This window comes from Meleagris gallopavo, chromosome 3 (assembly GCF_000146605.3).
Source record: "Meleagris gallopavo isolate NT-WF06-2002-E0010 breed Aviagen turkey brand Nicholas breeding stock chromosome 3, Turkey_5.1, whole genome shotgun sequence".
NCBI lineage: Eukaryota > Metazoa > Chordata > Aves > Galliformes > Phasianidae > Meleagris > Meleagris gallopavo.
In genome coordinates this window covers 71,110,090-71,131,194 of record NC_015013.2, presented here as the reverse complement: position 1 = coordinate 71,131,194, position 21,105 = coordinate 71,110,090, and the positions used below count along the sequence as shown (strand labels likewise).

Sequence of the window (21,105 nt, the reverse complement as noted above, 5' to 3'; positions counted from 1 at the left end):
GGGAAGGCGCTGCCCCTCGAACCTGCCGGCCGCGGAGCTCTATGGAAAGAAAAACGCGGTAGCGCCGCGCTCTGCCGCCTCCGCCTGGCGGCCCGGCTGCAGCCCCGGGGCTGCTCTTCGCAGAGGCGGCTGTGGAGCAGTGCTGCTCAGCGCGGCCCTGCGGGTTTGTAGCTGCCGCTCTAATGTTTCCCATTACGGCCTGCTTTTAGGGCAGGAGGTCTCGTTTGGCTAAAAGAAGGGCAATGGACGAGCGTAAGGACGCGGGGAACCCGGCGTCCCAGTTATCAGCGTCCCAGCAAAGCAAGGAGTTGGGGGAATGGTGTTATTCCCTGCGTGCTGCCTGGCAGCGCCCTCAGACCCTAAGGGTTGGCATGGGCAGCTGTGTGAAAGTTAACAGAAGAGTGGGAAGTGTTGTGTTTGCTGACAGGACTTCAATCTTGGCAGGAGGAGTGATTAAGGAGTCAGTAGGTTGGAAAAGACCTGTATGATCACCTGGTCCAACCACCACCCCCGCCGTGCCCACTAACCACGTCCCTCAGTGCCACATCTCAGTCCTTGAACACCTCCAGGGGCAGTGACTCCCCCACCTCCCCGGGCAGTCTGTGCCACTGAATCACCACTCTTCTGGAAAGGGATTTTTCATACTATCCAGCCTGGGTCTTGGGATGCAGCATTGCCTGCAGTCAGGCTGCTGTCCCATCAGCTGCTGGAAAGCAGATTGGGTTTCTTGTCAGACAGCTGAAAAGACAAACTAAACCAATTCGTGTATCCTGTTGGAGCATAAAATGAAATTTATAGGTTTCCTGGATTTTTTAATAAAATTTAAAATACTTTTGCGATTGTTGATTTATTGGATAGTTAAAAGAGTTGCTTATGTTTTTAATGATCCGTAAATTACCCATTGCATTTTTAATGTAGTTGGTTTTTATCTGTTTTATTTTTTTCATAACTTGATTCTATTATAAGTTACTGGAATGAGCACAAATAATCATCACAATCAAAACAACAAAAACAGCTTTAAATACTTGTAATCAGACCATTAACACATGAACAGGAGCAAAACAAATGACTGTACAGTTATGCTGTAAACTTTGGTCTTCCTAAGCGTTCTTTGTACCACTGTTTCATGCTGTACCTTGTTCCATTTCTTGTGCAGTGCTGCAGTGTGTCCAACTTGCTCAGTTGTTTGTAGTTTTTTCCAAGGTATTTTGTGGGAAAATGGAAGGTAAGAGAATCAAAGATCATTTTTCATGCGAGTTTCTTTCTCTCAGCACAAATGGGCTGAAATACTTTCTTTGATTAATGTTGAAAATGTTACTAATACTCCTCTTCAATCTTTCAAAACACTTTCTATAACTAGTGTTATATGCAAGTTCTTTCATTTGGCAGCTTATTAGGTATCCTAAACAAAGTGCTGTAATACATTAAAATGAATAAATATAGGGATGTTGTGTACTTTTCCCAAGCTTTCTCAGTACAATCATGAATTGTGTATCTGTGTTTTGGCATTAGTCCTCTATTTACATTCTGTTTCCAAGCCCTGCAGACATAACTTTTCTTTTTGTTTACAAGTCCACGTTATTGATGCTTTCTAGTGTAAAAATATTTTTTCCTGTTTTAGAGATATCATGAGGCAAACAATTCACAGGTGGACTTTAGAGTAAAGCATTAATATCGGGCGTACTTGTCATTCTTCAAAAGAGAAGAATCTACACTTGTTTATTTTGTAAACAAACATAAAAATACATATTTTTCTTAAATAGAGAAAATACTTCCCATGCCCCAAAATGCTGTCAAGTTTCACTGCAGTGACTACTGCAGGTATTTCACCTGTTTGGCCTTCCTGGGGATTAATTTTGTAGATGTTCTGTGATATCAGCATCCCAAGTTTTTGCTTATTTTGACTATTTCGGACCCTTTCCTCCTCAAAACTGTTTGTTCTGCTGAGATGTAAAAAATACGACCTGGATAAGATCAAGGTTTTTCGTTGTGCTGTCCCATCTGATGTGGGAAATTCGAAGAATTAAGAGTAGGGAAAAAGGAAGATAATGACAGCATGGTATCGTTACTTAAAACCAGAACCAAGAAGTCAGAAAATTAAACCTCATAAAAAGAAATAAGCTGTTTCAAACTCTGTGTTTCCAGGATGTGATTTTCCTGTGTTTCTGTGTCCTCTTCTTGTCCAAACCATATTTATCATGCTGGATAAGTAGCGTGTGGACAAGAAATTGTCAGGTTGGGCGGTTCTTGAAAGCATTAGGTGCATCTTCATTGCCATGTTGTTCAGAGGTGGTTGCAGGAAGCCTTTCAATTAAGATTTTTTTTATAGAAACATAGAGAACCTTTGGAATTTCTCCACCTGTTTAACCCACTTCCTACTTTACAGTGCTTCTAATCACTTCAGTATTGCTGCATTGCCTAGGATGTGAGTAAGTCAGATTCTACTGACATCTTCTTCATTGTAAAACTCAATGCCCAGTAAATCAACAGAGTTCATTTACATTTGCACTAGTGAAACCAGTTAAATCCTCTAGTTGTAAATCTGTGGTTTGATTATTTCTACTGCGGCTTTCATAATTTTCCTTATCCCTTGTACCAGCTCTCCACCAAGGCAGAAGGCACTGCTGATGTGGTTATAAAGACCACCTTCCTCTTTTGCTTTCTATCCCAACTCTTGCACTTGCCATGTCTTCAATGATGAGTTTTCCAATGCCATCTCTGAAGCAGCAGGAGATCTTGCATGCTCATTTTCTTTCCTTTTCTTGCCATTCCTGGTACTTCCATGTACAGTTTCCTAAGCCAGCTGGTGTTAGGGTCTGTGGGGTGCTGCACAGCCTCTCGTTCTGTTCATGTTCTGTTCTATCTCTCTCTTCCTTGTGTTTTTACCCTCCAAAAAATGCATTGATGGTTAACATAGTTGCCTTTATCCAACCTACAGTTTTCTTTATTAATTTCTCACTTCTCATCTTAGTAGCATCTTTAGTAGCTTAGTGGTAGTGATGGTGATAGGAGGATGATTGGACTAGATGATCTTGTAGGTTCTTTCCACCTTTGTGATTCTGTGATTCTATGATCTTTCCTCATAACATTTAGCCATGTCAGCTGACAAAGTGCTGTCCTGCTGTTAATTTGATCTTGCTGCAGCATGCCAGAATTGTTTGGATTGCACCAAGCCAAGGAACCTCCGAGGAGAGCCTGGCTGCTGCTGCCCATGTTGCCATTTGGAATGTGTTCTAGAACATTTCTGTACATGCAACTCCAAATCGTGCTGGACCTTAGGGCTGATAAATAAAAAAGCTCAAGTGCCTGCAAAGCACTGTATCAGTAATAAGGTCATGGTAAAGGAGCTACAGAAGAGCTCAAAACACACGTGTAGTTCTTTATCTATTCTATTTATTTATTTCAGCCCCCTTTTAGGGATGTGATTTGCTTTCTCTACCATTTCCCTCTCTCTACTCTTGCTGCAGTTCTTGTTTGTGCTTGCGACAGTGTTCCCCAGGACAGGAGCCTGACCCTTACATTTGTAAAACATGCAGCATATGATGTGCCTGGCCAGAAATAGCTCTAGGGCAGCACCAGGGGCTGGTACCAGTCTTGCCCTTTGCGTGGCCTCTGTGCTGTGAGACGACTCAGTGCCTTGCCATCACCTCTGTTCCTCCCCACACGCCTTTTTCTCTCTGGGCCGTTGCTTTGACTTTTATCCAAGGATAAAGGCCTTTGAGGTGGATGACTCACAGCTTGGCACTTCCTTTGACTCACGCTTTGCCACCTAGGACATTGGTCAGCTCTTATGAAACTGCTATATATTTATTTTTTTTATTGCTTATGACGACACTCACACAACACATATCTCTGATTTCACTATCACTTCTTTCGGTTCAAAGCTGTACTTTTTCACGCTATTTTTTTGGTGACTCCCATCTCCCTTCTTGTGGATTTATTTGGTAGCCTCTCTGTTCTGCTCATTCCCTGCAAACTGCAGAGCCTCGGGGGTCTCTCCTCTCTGCAACCCTGCTGTAGGGGCTGCATTTCCAAGGAAATAGGCAGTCTGGCCCTTTGCCGCCCTGTGCAGCAACTCTGCCCCTTCAGCAGCTCTCTGGCCCAGAGCAGCTCCTGGTGACACTGGTCGGATGATGGTGCAATTAGTGGCATTTCATAGGTGCAGGTGATTAGGTCTTGGCAAACACTTCAGCTGGTGCAAAACAAAGAATCCAGGTCACTTCCCAGTAACTGTGCTGTCTGTGCAGGGCAGGACTGACGTGGCTGGAAGTTGCTAATACCTCATTCCTGGCACTGCCACTAGCAGAAATGATTGATTGCAGCCAGGAAGCCGCTCTGGGAATATTGTGCTTGTCTATTGTCACAGAAGGATTTGTCGGAGAAGTGGTGCAGTGCTATCTTTCACATATTCACATATTGGTGTCTTTCTAAAGGTACTAGCAGGCTCCCTTCCTCTGCAGACCCTGCACTTGCACCCCCACTCCCTGGTGCTGGCCCAGCAGCCCACCTTTCTGCTCGCAGAAGGAGGGGAACTAGCACTACTTCTGGTGGGTTTCCAGATTTAAGCAGGAATGATTTTGCCCTGACTTTATAAATCAAGAAAACAACCAATAACACTGACGTGAAGCAGACACCAGATCCCTCCTGGAGAGTTGCATCTCATATTACTAAAGGACTCAAGCAGCTCTCAACAGCTGGTGCTGCTTTTCAGGGCAGTGAGTAGGAGTAGACTGCAGCAAGGGCAAAGCACAGTCCGGCCATGCACATGGGTTGCACCTATTCCTGAGCTGTTTGTTGGCTGCTCGAATTTCCTAGACAGCAGCAGGAGAGGTGGGTCAGGCATGCACTGCTCCTCAATGCAACTTCTACCTGGGGATACAATTCGCAGCTCCCAGGCAGCACTGAAAATCACAGATGTAATTTTTGGATGTTCTGGAGAAGAGTGATTCATCTGGGAAGAGCACTTTGTTCTCTCCCTGATCCATTCTCAGCATTGCTGTGCTTGAACATCAGTCCCAGAACTGATGCTTCCCAAACCCAGAGTCATGCAAGTTGAATGGCCTCATTGGAAATTATTGCTTTTACTGGCACCTACATCATTCCATATAGCTGATTTAATAAGATATGATGCATTATGAAAAACACATCTAACAAATGCATCTAACAAGTGGGCAGGACTTGCTTTATAATTATGCATAACTCTCCAGTTTCATAAGTGCTTTTCCTGGGGAATCACCATGACGGAAGCAAGCCTTGCTATCATGTTTGGACTAGTTGAGGCACTGATTCATGACAATCTATTTCCTGCTTGTTCCACAGCAAATGCCTACAATTTCAATAGCAATTAATGATGATGAGAGATTGATGCATGATAAAGCTGGGTCTTCTGAGGAAGGATTCTGACTGATTGGAATGATTCACCCATGTGTCAAAGCTCACAGTGTTACTAGAACATCACTGCCTTGTTTGCAAACTATTTCTCTTCCGCACAGGTGCATTTCTATCTGCTCTGATAACAGATATAAATACATGAGCCATGAGTTAGCTATTTTGTTCCTCTTTCATCCAAACTCTCCGTATTTTTCTGTTTATGCCACTCTCATTGATTTCTGCAGTGCAGTTCTCCTCTAACAGTGGCACTAACCTTCTCTGCTTCTACCTCAGCTTATAACGTGCATAAAGTTTATCAAAACTTGAGCATAGAGAGCAGCACAACTCTTTTACTGTGATGCTTGGATTTGTGCTCTGCTTCCAGCTGAAGTAGCCGTAACATTTCTGGTACCCATGACAGCTTGTTTAGCCCATTCAGTTTGCTCTGGGTAAACCTCATTGTGTTGAATGAACTGTTGAGACAGAGATGGCAGCAAAAAGAGCAATGCCACAAAGAAAGAAGCAATGCCACAAAGAGAGAAGCAATGCCACAAAGAGGAGCAGTGCAACAAGAGAGGAGCAAGTTGCGCAGAGGCCTCAATTTATTCCATTCACAGAGAAGCTGTGGAAGAAATGCCAAATCTGATGTTTTAAAGCACAGCGTGAGCCCCAGAGGAAAGGCACTGCATCATTGCAAGATGTTTATTATCAGTGTTATTAGTGGTGTTATAATGGCTGTTACTGTATTACCTTATTTCAGTGCTTAAGGAAGAGGAAAATATAGGCAAAGGGAGGGAACGAAAGCCATGGATTTGCTTCAAGCAGAAAGTATCAAAACTGGACATCTGGTCTGAATACAATGATCTCGAAGCAAAAAGTATGTTCTTCACTTTTAAGTCTTTTCTGGGTCTTTTGTTTTGTGGGTTTTTTGTTTTGTTTTGTTTTGTTTTTGCTGTTGATGTTTTTTTTTTAATGGATTATGCAAGTGCTTTCTGCACAGGTAAAACAGATATCTGGGCTGAGATCTGTCATTAGTGAGTAATTTGTGAAGAGACTCATTTATGAAGAGTTCAGATGAGCAAACATTTTTCATGTTGGTTCATATTCCTAGTGAAAGTGCCAAGCATTCATATGGCTCCTGTGATGGGAAAGGAGGCATTGCGTTTGAGCTCAGCTGGCTGCACTACTTCTTCCTGCATGTATCAGAGTTGGACTCATTTACTAAATAGCTTTCCCAGGCTTACGTAACTTTGACCTTACAGGTGAAGAGTTTGGTCCTGCCCTGGGAATTGCAAAGAGAATGGTATTTGTTGACAGAGGCAGATAACACCTCCCCATTCAGTGAGTCGGCACGTCAACGGCAATGGCTGGACAGGAATTGGCAGGAAATTCAGGCTTAGTCCTTGAACTCGTCATTTTTGGCAGAGATGGGAAAGAATGAAACAAAAAAAAGACACAGAGGGAACCTGGATTCTCTCCCAGAGAGAAAGTTTGCTGAATTGCTTGGTCACGGGCTAGCTTGTTTCATTCACAGAAAGCATCGGGGAGGTCTCATGGGAGACCACAGCGTGAATCCCACTGACCCTGGGAACAGCCATCACATAATCCTTCCCTAGAATATTTCAGGATGGTGTAGTTCATCTCTATAAGGCCCTCGTGTGGCTTAACTACATTCAAACTGCCCCACAAGATTCACGGAAGCTTCTCTAAGAGGTTTTGATGATAAATGTAAACCAAGCCTGTATGATGAGCATTCAAAACATTAGTTAATTTTATACCAACACGATTTTTTTAGCATTGAGTTTAAATTTTCATTAGTTCAAAGAATGGCCATTTATTTAGCTCATGTTTTCCAGATGTACGTGGTTGCAAATCAATAACCAGTCCCTTGCAATAAATTCTTGCGTTAAACACTTTATAGCCAGGCTAAAGGGTACATAAATAAGAGGAGAGCAAACTGATAGATTGCTAGAGAACCAGTATTCCTGCCTTTCCTTAGAAAAGTTCATGTACATACCAGCTGGCACGTGTTATATTTGCTTACAGGGTTTTCTTTCCTTCTACTCCTCACCGTGGATTTGCAGTTGGCACTTGCAGAAATCTGGAGCTTAATGCAAGCCAGCGTGCCTCCGTGTAACAACCTGAGCTGCACAGAGGGGCAGGACATCTGTGAAAGCAGCGCTGGGAAAACTTGGCTGCTGCCTTTGCCCTCAACAGGGATCTGTGAGGGGAGTTCAGCATGTTACGAGAACAGAGCCGAGCTGAAGGCCCCCCCAGCTGCAGAGAAGTGCAGCCGTGCCCGAGTGTGGCTGGGAGGTGTGCAGTGCCACCCATGACACACCCAGCAGGTTCCTGCTTCTTGGAAATGTTATGGCAACATGTCGTATTGTCAGTAGGCCTCGTGCTTTCCAGTTTGCTTTGTCATTTTGATCAGTAGTTTCTACTCTGTAACAAAACACATATGTGGTAATGTAATCATATTAACAGGAACAGTGTTTTCAATGACTTGAAAAAAGAAGGTAGCATGCTGGAGTGCACCATTCTCACTTCCAGCAGTGAGCAGCTTTTGCACTAAATGCTGGATTTCTTCCATTGCAACAAACGGCTCTCAGCAGATACCAAATTGTTCAATGCACTGCTGCTAAGTACTGCTTTCCCATTGGTGTGAGACGCACAGAAATGGTCATGACTCGCCCCTTGCCAGTCAGGCTCAAAGATAAACAAGCAAAAAATTCAAATTCAGGTAGAAAACTATCCTACGGCACTGGCCGATGGACATTTCTTGTTTTGCGGTGAGGATATTTTTACTCAGCAGAGTGAAACAAACCCATGTCAGAAGGCTGATTTATCGCTCACGTGTACAGAAGTTTCTGCCCCCATTTGCCAGCCCTCTGCTGCTCTTGTTTGACCTCATCCCTAGAAGGCTGAAATTTTATTACTGTAATGAATCTTGGCTTCTCATTCCCAGTACCTGAGGGATTTGCACACGCTTGTGCCAAGCCGCTGTCTCCTTGCCCAGCAGTATAAAAGCTAGGATACATGAAGGTTGATTTCACGTGGGAGTTAGAGAGAAGAGATTTATCACAAGACATTTTTGACCCTTGTTACATCAGCCTTTATGAACACAGTATATCAGCTAAGATAAAGACTCACTCCACAATATCATTTACCGTTAGCACCAATAAACAGCGCTTCAGCAAAGAGGGAGTTGGGGGTCAGGCTGAAATACTGAAGTCATTTGGGACGTGGAGTTTAACGATTTGTCCACAAACAGGTTAGGGGTGGAGAAGGGCAACCTGCATGCCTGACCCAGCAATTGGGCTGCCATGCTCGTGCCAGCCTCTGCGGGAGAACTCTGATGTTCACTGCATCTTCGTTAGTGTTGGATTGCTGCTTCCTTTCTTTCTGTTAGATGTACCAGGTCAGAATTCAGCCAGTCTCCTGCTCTTTTCTCCTACTGCCAGTAGCACCCCCCCTTTAGTTTCAGTGCTATTTATTGATGCAGTGGTTCATGTCAGATTTGATCTGATGCCAAGTGGCAGTGGGTAATGAACGTTTTCCAAAGAAGCTCTCCTTTCCGAAGGACACAAGCCCCTTCACCTTCACACTGCTTCATAAACATGGGTTAAGTAACTCCAGACTCAAACTAGTCTTTCCACACCATTTTCAGAGCATGGTTCAAACACTTTTCATTTTTTCAGTGATTGTTCAGGTTCCTTCTTTTCCTCTAGGGCCAACTAGTCCAACATTGTTTAATCCCAGCAAACCAGGTGAGAGATCCTAGGAAAAGGGCTGGGATTCCTCTTCACCATTCTTGCCATCAGGATGCAAGCACACAACTTGAGGACACCATTCCTTCGGCAGGGGGGTTAGACTCAATGATCTCTAGAGGTCCCTTCCAGCCCTTAAAATACTGTGATTCTGTGTGTGTGATTCCATCTCCATCGCTGGCTATAGGGAGAGAGGAGCACCTCAGGGGACGGTTCATCTTCTCCTAGGATCTGACTGAGCCAGGGAAGATGTGTCATGAGCTGGAAGCCCTGGCCAAGGAGCTAGTAGAGCTGTGGGGCTGGGATCTGGGGACACTAGGTGAGCCGTGCACAACTGAAGGTAACAGCCACGTGGGATAAGTGGGAAAAGGGAGATGCTGGGGTGAGGGTTGTTTGCTACTGTGTTCACAGGGAGGATCACTAAACTTCTCTTAACAACTTCACAGTAGTTTATTTTTTAAAACTATTTTGTTACAATATATTTTAATGAAAAATACCTTTTAGTATATTTTTTCTCTCCTTCCAGCAAATCTTTCATTTGAAACCCTTTTGTTTCTTCTGGAATACTTCTCTTGGCTTTTGTATTTTCAACTAAGGTGAATCACACCTTTACTGACAACACCCAGAAAAGCTCCCAAGAAAACCCGCCGTTGGCCCACGTGGCTCCCTTTGCACCTCAGAAGTTTTCAGCAGCCAGTTCAATGCCTCATCTCCCTATGTAAGCACCCTTCATGCATTATTAACTCTCGTCCTTTTCAAAACATCACTGTGCACATTTACTGCATGTAAATGCAGAGTTAGGTTCTTATTTATTTCACATAGTGCCAGAGAGTAAAAGAGCTTTTAAAGTACAAGTATATGAAATATGGTTTTTCAGAGAACTGTTTAGTTTGTTTATAAATCCAGACCAAACATAGAGCTTTTTACAGTGTAGATCATATATCACAGTCATTATTTGTTGTTTGACCTCATCGTTTATTTACTCATGAGGCACAATAAAAGCTATGCAAAGATCTATCTTTTCTGTGGTTCTGCTTCTCGTGGCTTCTAACGCTTTATGTTTGTTTTATGTTTTGATTTTAACTCACATTCCAGAAGTCATGCGTCTGAGGAAGAAACTGTTCTCCTTAGGTGTTGCTTTGTGCTTTTTTATGACTTTGTTTAAAGCTAATTCCCAACCTTCACCATTAAATAGAAAATTGGAAACATAAAGACACAAAACCTTACAGCAAATCTGTACCCAATACATTGCTTTTTAAAAAAGGAATCAAATTACTTCGGGGTTAATCTCTTGATTTGTGATTTGCTAGTGTATGCTAGGCACATGCTATGCTTTGCCTTATGAAAGCCATGCTGCTGTGTGAGCAAGCAAAGAAACAAGCATCACAGTTAGAACCTGGGGGAAAGAGGTGGATTGCTTTCCATCAAGGCTGTGAGGCTGTTTTAACTGTGGAAAAGGGAAAGAAGGAGGCAGAAGTTAAGAAATGGGAATGTTGGAGAGAGTAGGGTTTGGAACCAACCTCTTTTCTTTTGCTTCAGACAAGGACCCTCCCTCAGGGCCCCACAGGCTTTGTGCAGAGGATGCTCAGTGCCTAGCAGCAGGGATGTGCTGAGCGGCACAGGGCAGGGCTGTCCCACCCCAGCCTCAAGGAAGGTGCTGTCACCGTGTGAGCTTCACATAGCACACCCAGGGAACGTTCAGATCCTCTGACAACATCAGGAACAGCAGTAGTGCTTTGTTATTGGAAAGAAGCAAGTGAACAATAACATTCAAGCTGTAAATTAAAAGCCCACTGTAAACGTAGATTTCATGAGCAAAGCTCTTAAGAGTATTAGCATGCATATTATAAGAAATTAAAACAAGGAGGAATGCTAGGCAAGAACACTCAGGTTGAAGGAGAATTCACCACTCAGTTACACAAGAGCAATCTTGTAAATAAACACACCATGATTTCCATGGGTGACGTTGCAGTCATGCTGTATTTATAAGCAGCTTAACCATAATGCTGGAAGCTGAAACAACAGCATGCCATTTACAACAACGAGAAGATGAAAAATGAATGAAAAACAAAACAAACTTGCCTGTCTGTTCTCAACCATGCCCTGGAAATGAGGTTATACTCTCAAAAAAAGCTGATAATTGCTCAGGTCTTTGTAGGACTGGGATTGGACTGCTTTTCTCTGAGTAACGTCACTGATTGCTTTAAAATATTTATTGAGAAGCCTTCTCTGACAGAGCTGGCTTTTACTCTTTTTTAAAACATTGTTTACAGTAACAGTTGTTCATACTATTTTACTGATGAATTTCTTCCCCTTCAAGTATATACCATGGCCTCTATCTTCCTTCCATTGATTCTTTATTTGCAAGTGTTCTATCGATGATTCAGACACTAACTTCTCGTTTCATCTGATGTTTAGAAATGCCTTGCTTCTTGTCACTTGCTATTTATAGTTAAGTTGTAAAATAATTACATCATTGTGCTTGTTCCTAACTGGAAAATGCAACATTTTGAAAACAGGTGTAATCAACAGCAATGCTCTTTTGATTAAAACAAGTACATTCTTCAGAAATATTTTCCCTATTATCCAAGAGTTGTGTGACTAGTCAAATAAAAAGATGACTCACATTAGGAAAAAATACATATCTTGTTTGCCCAAGTGCCAGCCAATCTTTTAATAGTCTGCAGATCAATTTACTCATGTGAAATTGATATTCCAAGGTGCTCTGATACCTATCAGAGCAAATCAGTTGCTGACCATAATGCAGTCATTGAAGCTCCTGTGTTCCAATGAGCTGCACCAAAGGAGGGAGTTGAGGACAGGTAAAATGCCGGGCTCCTGAGATCATCTGCTGCAGAGAGCATTGCGGAAATGTGCCTGGTCAGGTCTTGTTGCATGAAGTAATCTGACGTGCCTCTCCTTCTAGGTCAGAGGGAGCTGCAACGTCTAGGCGATACGCAGTGCCATGCTATCGTGTGTATCGCAGGAGTTAAAAATGTGGTTAGGCTGCAAAGGCAAACACTCGAAAGTTAAGAAATGCCAGAGTTAAGGACAATTACTCAACTGTAATTTGTCTCCCAGCGCCAAATTACTCTGATACCATCTCCAGCCACAGGATTGCCTGAAGTTTTCCCCCTCTGCTGTGCAGAGGATGAGCTGTTTGTTTACTGTGTGCCCAGACCGTATTTACTGTACACTCCTCAGCCTGCTTTGAAAACAGAGCTTTTTATTCCTGTTCAGGTTTTCATGGGATCAGATCTCTGGAGTAGACTCGGCTCAAACATTTCCCACCTTTGGGTGCTTGGCTTGGCGACTGCAATAATATTCCTTTGCTACAGAGTGGTGAGGGACAGGGAAACCAAACTGATGGTGATTTCCTGGTATGGGATTGAAGTTCACTGGTCTCCTGCCCCCTTCTCCCAGTTTATTCTCTCTGTCTCCTGTTTAGAACCATGGAATCACAAGGTTGGAAAGGACTTACAAGATCATCTAGTCCAACTGTCCTCCCATTACCACAAGCCACTAAACCATATCTCTTAGCTCCTTCTTGAACACTGCCATGGACAGCAACCCCACCACCTCCCTGGGCAGGCTATTCCAGTGCCTGACCACTCTCTATATGGCATATCAGGTCCTAAACTCTCCACATTCAAATCAGGCCACCCTTCCACCTGGTTGCGTGGTTGTGTTAAGAACCAAAAATCACCATTTGTCCTTAGTTCTGGAATCTGGGCTGACAGTGCTTCCCAACTGTAAGTGCAGGCGAAGTGCAGCTCTGAGGAGCACACCCTGGTCAGAGAGGGGCAATGCGTCTCTGCCAGGTCAGTGTCAACTGATTCATTTTGCTCCCAGAGAACATAATTCACCAGATTTCTCTAATTTTCCTGTAGAATAGCAAAAAGCAGATCTCTAAAAAAAAGGCTGCTTTCACGACCATCTTCTAACACTAAAGAAATCCGGGTTCCTCAAAGAAAAAGTCACTGCTGGTTGTTTTAATGAAGGTTTTTTCCCTCACAGCTGGACAACAAGCTGATCTGGCTGAAATTTTCCACAGTAATTCAACAGAAGACAGAGATTTGGAATTAAAATGCTGTTTAAGGTTTGACAAAACCATAAGCAACAGAAAACAAGGCTTCTAATGTAGCGTGATGGAGACCTTAGTAACAGATATTGTCCCCAGCTCCGCTTGTAATAAGTGGTGGGAATTGATGGTGGTCATTGTAAAATCATTTCCACATTTAAATGTTGATGGGGCTCATTGATCAGGTGCTGCGTGCAGGGCCAATCGAGAAAATAGACTTGTGAAGTCATCATCAGTCCTGCGGGAGCGTGCTAGTGGAACTCCCTGTGCATTCAGGAGAATGGAAGGTCCTTGCAAATGCCCTGTGTGTGATGCACAACGTGCCACATGCTGCTGCCCCCACATGGATTAGGCTCACTCTATGGGCATTGGTCAGCAAGGGGCTGGTTGGGAGGCCTGGGCTCCCAGAGGAGAAACTGATTTGCATTTTCAGTTTCCTGGCCAGGCAAAGCCAAGCTTCTCTTCAATGGTTAGCAGAGGGTTATAAACTACTAGGAAGTGACCTCAGCTGACAAGTATATCATGTTCTTTCATTCTATTCACTTACAGCATTTATAGCATCCCCCCATTATCGTTTAGACTTTTACAACTCTTAATGACCCTTTTATCAGAGCAGCAATAACCAGTAAATCCACTTTGGCATTTATTGCCCTGTCTCTAATACATAAAAGCCCCAATTTATAACATCTCATGGATGCTGAAGATTATTTTTAAACTGTTAGTGCTGTAGAACTTCTTCAAACCTCACTACAAAAATAACAGCAAGCTCTGATAAAGGCCCAGTTTCTGCTGTTTGCTCAGCATCAGCCCTATATGAGATTCAGCACCAACCTGCAATAAACAACTCTGTGCACTGGGTCTTGTATGGCAGAGAGGGAGAAACCAGGAGGCCAAACTTTTGGGGCCCAAGGAGCATTTTCATAGGGCGAGAAAAGCACACTGATGCCTGTATCTAAGCCTCTATCTACCGTAGTTGCTTTTTATCACAGTATTTCACCATTTCTCCCCGTTTCAGCTCCCTTTGGGTGCAGGCTGGGCTACTGCTGCTGTCCGAGCTTTGCTGCATGCTGTCAGCTTCTTCTGACTGCTCCTTGGGAGGCACAGAAGGAGCTGAAGGGGCAAACTGAAGCGTGATACTGATCTGCAAAGCTCATAGCCATGGCCACCACCCCTGGCAGCCCAACATCATCCCATGGATATCAGGGTTTGCTCAGCCCTGTGCCTGGTGGCCAGAGTCATTCTGCAGTGCGCAGGGCACTGCTGGCCCAGGCAGACGTTCCAGTGGCACCCCAAGGCCTGCAGTATTCAGGTGCATGCAACGTGATTCGGGGCTGCACGCAATCACAAAGTACGTCACAGACAGACAACTGAAAAAGAAGCATTGTTTCCTGGCTAGCAGGCACTGGCAGGCTTTGAAAAAGAATATTCTGAGGAATTTTGACCAGCAAGAAGGGCTGCTTTCCTGTTGAGAGAAAAGATGCCGGGGGTGGCGGGAGCTCTGGGCAGAGGGAACACAGCTTTCAGCACAGCAGCCCTGGGGTGGTACAGATTTGTCCACCTGCCAGGAGTCAGGCACCTGGTGTTACGTGTCTGGGCTTTCTGTTTGAGAAGGGGAAGGAAACAGGTGCTGCCAGAAGAGATTTGATTGCAGCCCAGGCCTGTCACACATCTCTAGACCTGAGTTTGCTGTGATGAGAATGTCACTTTGAAGTTATCTCTGTTATCATAGGTGATGGCCAGGCTCCAAACTACCTTGTTTACTCAGCAGTGTCAATTTTACTCAACACACAGTAATGCTCTGCAGTCCCTGTAGGATGTTTAATTGCCATTAGTACCTCCAAAATCCTGCCTTGACTTTACTTGTCTGCAGGCAAGACACATATGTCCATGAGTGCCTGCAGGAAGTGGGATAATTTCTGCTCCCTTCAACCTGCTGAAATCCTCCTGTCTATTTCCATATCAGAGCACAGCAAATTAATCTTCAAGAATCGTTTCAAACTGAACCATTAATGAAGGCAACACAAGGATACTATGTGTTCCTGGCAGGCACCTCATTTTCTGCTAACTCTATTTCTAGACACCAGACTTGGGCTGGATTCAGAGTCCAGCACTGGCAAGACTTGACGTCAGTGGATTTTGAACAGGCTCATGGATATTTCTGTATGGCAAAGACAGTGCCAGGTGAAGACACCCAGGATGGGTCTAAGTGAGCTTCTGCAAGGGTAGAAGGTTGGAATTGCTGCTGGTAATCCTGGCTAATTAGCCTTGCTGAAACATTGGCTTTTGTGATCTGGGCAGAGAGCTCAGCTGAGGCAGTGATTTTCCTTCTGATGTGAGTGAGCTCAGGTATCTCTGAATCACTCCATGTGCCATGTGAAGCTGATTTCAGTGCAGAACCATAAACCCAACAGGTCTCTAAAGAACTTTTCATTAATATAATTTATTGGTCAAATCATTTCTCTGACCTATTTCCCATTCAACTAGCATGTCTCCCCATCTACTCAGTATAATTGCTGTAGAACCTGAACTTCACTGCCTGGGCTTAAATGGCCTGACATCTATCACTGAGTCACAGGATATTAAGAGAAAGGTGAGAGAATTCCTGGCGTGCTGCCACTGAGATCAGATTGGGTTTCTTGCCCAAGCAAAAACACATGGCTGTATAAAGGGGCTCATGCCACTTCGGCTTGGTCCTTGCTCAAGGCTTAGCTGGAAAACAGTGAAGGCTTTTGCTGGGTTCAGAGGTCAGTCCCAATGCCTTGGCTGTTTTGTTGTATTGGTCTGCAAAGGTTGAGGCTGAGGAGAGCCTCTCTGTTAGTTTCATGCTGTTACCACCCAACCAGCCATAGGAGGTGGCACATCCCACTTGCGTTGCATGCCAGCTCATCCGTGGCCTGATCTTCTCCTATCACTTGTGCTCTGTACCATCGTTCTTTTCCCCACTCATTTTCTCTCACTAACTGTAAGGAAATATAGGATGCTGGGTTATATGCTTTTGCTGATGATTAATTTTGTTGCACACTGTTTCCACTGCTGAATTATGAAACATCAAAGAGCACAAAACATAGCCACTGTCTTTGCCAAGAGACATCCATTCAGTTTTTTTGTCCTTTTTCCTGGGGAAGAAAAGCTCTGCTGACGTCGCCTGTGTTGTTCAGGGTCTTTGCAATTGGCTCTCATCCTTTTTGGACTCCTCCTCTACCCTCACCTTCCTGAGTCCCCCACCCCATATCACAGGGTAGCCAGGGAAACCAGAAACCATGGCAACAAAGAGCAGGATAATTTGTCTCTGAGGAAAGAAGTATAAGCATGCAAAATCCTTTTAATGTTTATACCAGGCAAGTGGGTCCAAGCCTTCTCTTTTTTAGAGGCAAAAGGCATGGATTGTTTTCCAAGTGCTGTGAGACCCAGTTGATGCTCAGCTTCTACCAGGCCTGGCCCCACATGGAGGGATGTCCTCACACCATGCAGCAGGACCTCCATCTCCATCAGCGGAGTCCCCATGCTTGGGACTTGGCTGCCCCACGACTAACTGCTTCTCAAATAGGAATACAGTCTTTGATACTACTCTTGTGCTACAGGGCAGGGATTCTATTACAATTGAAGATTGAAGAGCTTGGGCACAGGAGGTTTAGGATCAGCTTTTCAAATGAAGAGCCAACTGAGTGTTTCTCTAGCTCTGGAAAGCTAGAGCGAATCACTGATGAAGAAGGGACAAGTGGGTTCTCACAGTCCCATCAGTGGCTCTGCCTATGGTTTCAAACTCTTGTGCTGGGGGTGAGGCTTTCTTGCAGCTATGCAGAACCAAGGACACACAAGTCCAGAACACAAATACATGATGATGTTACTATTTACTATAAACTAATGAACATAAATAGCTAAACCAGTGGTGCCCTCTGTCCCTCATAACACTCTCTTAAAATGCTGGGCCACAGTTAACAATGGCACTTGCCATTTTTCTCTGGCAGCAAGTCACAGAGTTCATGTTTTTAGTACCCATCTTACTGCTTGTGGTTTTAAATAGACATCCTGCTCCATGGTACCATGGCTGCTGGAAATAGAGGCTGCTGGAGGAAACATGTCATCCCTGTTGCAGCCCACATAGCCAAGTCCAACCCTGCCGGGTCTCTTCCCCTTGCCCTCTCCAGCATTGCAGCAGTATCATTTTCACTATCCCTCCAAAATCGGGAAGGGAGGAAGGCGGTGTAGAAAAGACCAAGACTGCTGTGGGAGCATCATATCCCTGCTCCAATTCAGCAAAGAAATAACTGCCAGGTTTTTCTATTCTAAATGAGGGCAAGAGACAAACTTCTCTTCTAGCTTCCAAAATAGAACAATGACTATAAGTTGCTTTCTTTAGGAAAAGAATGATGACAGTAATAATAAATTGTGCACATTTATTTTTGAGTTTGCAGATGGATGAATGCCGAGAGGTGGTTGGGAAGAAAACAAAACAAACCCTGGCAAGCAGCTATTTTTATAGGATAGATTTCTGTTGAAATTTCTATAAGTTGGCAACAGAGCTGTCATGAGACCTTTTATCCAGATAAGGCCATGCCAAAATGCTCAGAAAACATCTTGCTTGCTTAATTTTTTCTTTACAAAAATGGAGGGAGAGAAAGAGAATGAAAGCTCAGGGGAACGTTTGCAGACACACAGTGTCTGCTCTGTAAGACACTAAACAATTTTTATTCTGGAGATGTAAATGGGACTTTTTCCAAGTCTGCCACTTGCTAAGTTCAAATCTGGGGTGGCTCCAAGATTGCCCTTGCACAGAGTTTGTTTGCTGGCTGAGAAGGGAGATGTCACCAGGCAGAGTAAGAAGAGTTCAGGGACCTGACAGACAAGCTAGGACTATCTCGCCTGTAAGTTCAACAAGGCTGTTGAGAGAAGACTGACTCTACAGTCTCTCCAAGCATGGTCGCATGAAAGAGAAGTCAGAATTCTGCTGATTGTGTTGCTCCTGCCCCCTGCCTCTCTGCTTGCCCTCAGGCAAGGTCTTCTTGATAGGAGTGTTGAGCCAAGGGGACGTCTGCAGCTCCAAACCCAGTTCTGTGGGAAATGTCTGGGCTTTCTTAGACTTTACACTACGTCACAGAAGTGTTGCTGTATATGTGCTTGTAAGTGTCCATTCCTAAAATCTGCACAATTAAGAAAATATTTTAGGTGTAAGTGATGGTTCATAAAGAAAAAATCTTTTAAGAAGAAGAAAACACACAAAAAAACCCTAGAACCCTTAAATATGCTCCGCATAGTTTCAGGATTATAAGAGATATTAATAAGAGACATCAAAATACTGTTTATTTGAGTTGTTCTGTTGAAATCTCTGATATAGTATGCCTGCAGAGGAGTGGAAAGGGTTACTCACTCTGCAAGAATGGAAATCTAAGAAGGCAGCTGTATAACTAGCTCTCTGATGTGAACATTAGATAGTAATGTCTCAAAACTAAACTATTTATGCAGCTCTAGTTTCTATGTTAAATTGACTTTAGCATGTTTGTAACCAAAAGGACAGCTGCTTCCTAAAAGTCTTTCCTTAACATTTATAAAGATTAGCTATTCTTCTGTTGAGATTATTGAGATCATCTTCATGAATTTATTTGATTTTTATTTCTTGTCTTGTAATGCTTTGTTCTTTGTAATGCTAATAACTTAGCCTTAGGAGCGTCTTTGCCTTGACTGTACTCCCCTTGTTTAAACTGAGTTTACTTTAGTTGAATGGGGGACCAGAGGAGGGTCAGAAGTGGAGGCCAGCAGGCCATCTCTAGGTTTGACCACCTCCTCCAAATTTGCACACTGTCACCTCTCTGAAGAATAGCAAATTCAACAGTTTTCACATGTGTGCAGTTGCAAGTCACTTAGTGATGTTCCCAATGGAATTTGTTGCAAGTTTAAGCAGTGATGGATTTTTCAAAACAATTTGCGAGTAGTGCCTTAGTGTTCTGAGTATTTCTAAGGGCGTTTGCAGAGGCTGCACCTGGGCCTCAGCAGCAGGTTGGTCTCCGCTGATGAGCTCTCTAAGGACACCACATATGCTCACCCAAAAACATGTGCCTTATTTACATTCCAGGCATGACAGAACCACGAGGTTCAAATCAAAACCTGGAAGCATCAGTCACTAATTAGCTTATGTGCTCACTATATACCCATGGAGCCCACCCTAGGCAGATGAAAGATGTACATGAAGCACTTAAGAGAATGTGGGAGAGGAACAGAGAAGAACAGCGAGAATAACTGAGGCAAGGCAGGAAGAAAGGCTATCATTTACAGCCAGGCCCAAGATAGGGAGGGGTCGTGAGCCTTGAGGAAAGGAGAAAGCTGTCTCAAATGATCAGCAGCCCCTAGCATTCACTGTTACTCTGTCCAGAGGGAAGAGCCATAGAAGAAAAGGGTAGTACAAGACAAAGAGCCTTGGGAGATGTGCTCCACCAAGGAGCCAAAGAGGGTTTCATTCAAGATTGGTGCTATGGAGTCTTACACTGCAGCTGCCTTAGCCCCTCATGCAATGAGATGCAGCTGGGAGAAGTCATATTAGAATTCTATCAAACTGAGATCTTCTGAAAGAAGGTCTTATGGGATTTTGTTGATATTTGCCAAATTTTGTGAAACAGGACTTTACTGTCTCTGTCAGACTCAGGTTTTAGCATAATATGCGTAATACTCTTATTTTCTTTAGGATGTCTGAACTTCTTCCTTTGAGGCTCCATTTCCCTTACAATTACCTAATTGCATTAGAAAATATATCTAATCTTCCTCCGGCTTCTGATACCACCTGCCTCTAGGGATGATGCAGCTAGATCCAACCAGCTGGGGTACATGTGTCCATCCATTAGCCTGAGCGTACAATCGCTGGCTGGATGTTTCTGCCACACGGGCAAGATGCGGGTGTTTTCCACACAAAGGGCTCAGCTGCCTGTTCCTGAGGAGGAGGAATTCATCAGCCCAATGAGAACTCCTCAAGGTTTTGTGCTGGAATGCATGAGAAACGATAATGCATCGATTAGGTCTCTGAGTCAGCCACAGGCGCACCCTTGCCACACCACTGACTGGCCCATTCCCTCTCCCACTTGTTTGTTCCCTAACTTATCTGCTTGACTCATCCCAAGCCCAGCCGATGCTGGAGATAGCAGACTACACATGGTGGCACCTTTGACAGCCTGTGGTGCACCTTCTGCTGCCATTCCCCTCAGGATTGGCATCAGAAATAACAATACAGCAATGAACTTTTCTTTGTCAAAATGGGAGTAAAATATGGGGAGCACAGTGAAAAAAGGGAACCATGGAAAGGGAAAGTGAGTTATGAGAGCTCCCGGGCTAAGAAGAGGTTGTTTTTTTTCTGTTGTTGTTGTTAAATTGTTTCCCTTTCTTGCACTTCTGCTAAAATGATATTACACTGGCATTGGTACCATGTTTCAGTAATGATGATGTGCTTGCCATGAGTGAAATAGCCACCTTTGAAGTAGTAAGGGCACGATACGCTGTACAGTCATTCATCTTTATCTTTGCATATGGCAGGAGTCCATCACTGCTCTGTTTTTTGTTTTGTTTTGTTTTAATGTCAGGGATGCTGGCATTTCACAGTGTCTGATGTCAGCAAAAGGGCCAGCATGATGTCCAAGGACACGCCAGCTCTGGAGGTATGTAAGCATCACTGTTTCAGTCAGTTTCTGCTCCTTAGTGATTCACAGATCAGCCATTAAGACCGAAAGCATCCTAAGATCCTCTGCTACAATTACTTTTAAATCAATATAATGTGAGCATGGTGTAGCTGGAGTGGGCATGGAGATTTAAAGGGACTTGGGGAAAGGTGCAGAAGACTTCCTTCTTCTTTTCTAGAACTGCGCAGCCTCAAACAGTGGGCAACACTGGAAAATCAAATAACTT

The 21,105-nt window shown here is 43.9% G+C and overlaps 2 long non-coding RNA genes across 7 annotated transcripts in view; one reads left to right on the top strand and one right to left on the bottom strand.

The window, feature by feature from the left end:
- The first annotated feature begins 41 nt into the window (after nt 1-41).
- The window catches only part of LOC109366843, a 44,853-nt gene continuing 23,789 nt past the window's right edge, over nt 42-21,105 (top strand). For 2 of the 4 annotated variants that reach the window (XR_002113489.2, XR_004159303.1), the window contains exons 1-2: nt 12,684-12,961; nt 20,784-20,858. This is a non-coding gene — a long non-coding RNA (uncharacterized LOC109366843). Of the gene's footprint in view, nt 1,226-12,683; nt 12,962-20,783; nt 20,859-21,105 lie in introns of those variants that run through there. The other 2 variants (XR_002113491.2, XR_002113488.2) reach the window with 2 other exon arrangements.
- LOC104910405 overlaps nt 6,131-21,105 on the bottom strand; it is a 44,188-nt gene continuing 29,213 nt past the window's right edge. For 2 of the 3 annotated variants that reach the window (XR_004159301.1, XR_793048.3), the window contains one exon: nt 6,131-12,146. This is a non-coding gene — a long non-coding RNA (uncharacterized LOC104910405). The remainder of the gene's footprint in view (nt 12,147-21,105) is intronic. The other variant, XR_004159302.1, reaches the window with a different exon arrangement.